General features: G+C 43.3%; 1 pseudogene; it reads left to right on the plus strand.

Moving 5' to 3' along the window:
• The first annotated feature begins 693 nt into the window (after nucleotides 1–693).
• On the plus strand, nucleotides 694–1,307 carry LOC148028787 (cysteine synthase, chloroplastic/chromoplastic pseudogene; annotated as a pseudogene).
• The last annotated feature ends 806 nt before the right edge of the window (nucleotides 1,308–2,113 follow it).

Consider the following 2,113-nt stretch of genomic DNA (forward strand, 5'->3'; position numbering starts at 1 on the left):
TGGATCAGCAATAGGATGGAAATAAAAGAGAGTTCAAGAGTGAATTACCTCTTTGATTAATGAAGGGCTGAGAATCAGTGGCCAATGTTCCAAGGTTGCACTCCAATGCTCCAATTAGCTTCATGATGACAAAGCTTAAGCCAAGAATTGAGTCTTCAAGCTTGTTTCTTCAATGGGAGAAGGAGGGGTTGAGCTTCAATAGCTCCATGCATGCTTTGAAGGCCATAGAAGAAGAATCTCCCAAAATTTGACCCCAAAATGCATTTTAGTGCTCCAAAGGGACAAATCCTGAGGGGTTGAAGTCAATTTTGACCAAGTCGATTGTCCTCACTGTTCCATCTTATGTGGCCATTAACATCTTGCGGCCATTTTCAAAAGGAGAAGTAGAAGCACTAGAAAATTTATATTATCCACTAGTTGCAACTGTTACTATTTCGTACCCTAAGTTTGCAATTAGAGCCGACCGTCTGGTTGTGATGATGAGATGAAGGGGTTTAGTCAACTTCATCCATGCAGCCAAGGAGTTCAAACTTTAGGGACCATCTACTCCTCGAGTCTATTTCCTGGCCATGCTCCTCCCAATAATCGGGTGTTATTGCTGAATTATATTGGGGGCTCTACAAACCCTAATGATCCACAACTAGAGGTATTGGTGGGCATAAGAGTCTGGCTCACTCTCAGACAATCGCATCCAAAGGGTACAAGTTGATTCTTACAATGCCTGCATCAATGAGCCTAGAGCATCGTGTGTTTTTGAAAGCCTTTGGAGTGTTGAGGTGGTTCTAATAGATCCATCCAAAGGCATGAAAGGAGAGGTTGCAAAAGACCCAAAGGTGCATTTTGAAACCACCGGCCCTAAGATCTAGGAAGACATAGTTGGGAAGGTTGACATTTTGGTATCTGGAATTGGTACTGGTGGAACAGTTATAGGTGTTGGTTGCTTCTTAAAGGGCAAAAATTCCAACATTAGGATTTATGGTGTAGAGCCAACCGAAAGCAGTGTGCTTTCTGGAGGGGAAGCCAGGTCCTCACAAGATTCAAGGCATTGGTGCTAGCTTCATTCCTACCATCTTGGATGTTGATATCTTAGATGAGGTGTTACAGGTTTCTAGTGATGAAACAATTGAAATGGCTAAAGAGCTTGCTCTCAAAGAGGGAATATTTATGGTTTTCAGGTTGCAAAGAGGCCACATAATTCTGGGAAGCTGATTGTGGCTATTTTTCCTAGTTTCAGTGAGCGGTATTTGTCAACGATCCTTTTCTAGTCCATACGAGAGGAGGTTGAAAAGATGCAACCTCAACCTTAGCAGGTTTATGATACACAGGTAGCGATACCCCCATCTTCATCCACAAATCTTAGGGCATAGGAGAAGGAATGCTATGATTGTGTGATTGTCAACGCGCGCATATCAGGGCTGTGCATAGTGCATGCATTGGCCATGAAGCACACTACGGCTCTGAACAATGTGTTGGTAGGCCCCAATAGCTTCCACCCAAGTGATCCAATGCTCACAATGGTAGTAGACAGTGGTCTGAAGGAAGAGCTAGTCCTTGGGGATCCAGAAGCAGCTCGCTTTGTGTTTTGGGAAGGCAGATTGAGACCAGTGGCCTGCAGGCCCAACAGACTTACCCTTCTTTGATTTGATGAGCATTCAAGAAAAAATAAGAGCTAGGTTGGGAGATCTATGGTGTTTTCTCCTCCATGGGAGCTTGGCAGGATCTTGGGAATGAAGAGAGAGAAGACTTTCCTGAAAAGTAACGAGCATTTTCCCCTCTTCTACTCCATTTGCCACTGTCATTAGAAATTTACCTTCAAATTTGGCCCAAAATGACCCACGAGCTGCTAAATCTGGTCTTCCAACCTCCAAACTTGGTCCAAGACTCCATTAATGATCCAGATCTGCAGTCCTTGTCATCCAAAATTCATTGATAACTGTAGTGCTACTCCATGTCATGTTTGTACCTGTGTACATGTGGCTCTTAAATCTGTATTACTAAAAAAAATAAGTGAATGAAATGTTGGCTAACTGGATCAAGAACCTATGGCTCTGATACCACTTGTCAAGAAGATAGGAGAGAGAGGGAGTGCAAAAGAGAGTGAAAGACTGCAAGA

The sequence above is a fragment of the Lygodium microphyllum genome, chromosome 11 (genome assembly GCF_053477565.2).
Source record: "Lygodium microphyllum isolate KBCC chromosome 11, Lygodium_microphyllum_v1.1.10, whole genome shotgun sequence".
Lineage (NCBI taxonomy): Eukaryota > Viridiplantae > Streptophyta > Polypodiopsida > Schizaeales > Lygodiaceae > Lygodium > Lygodium microphyllum.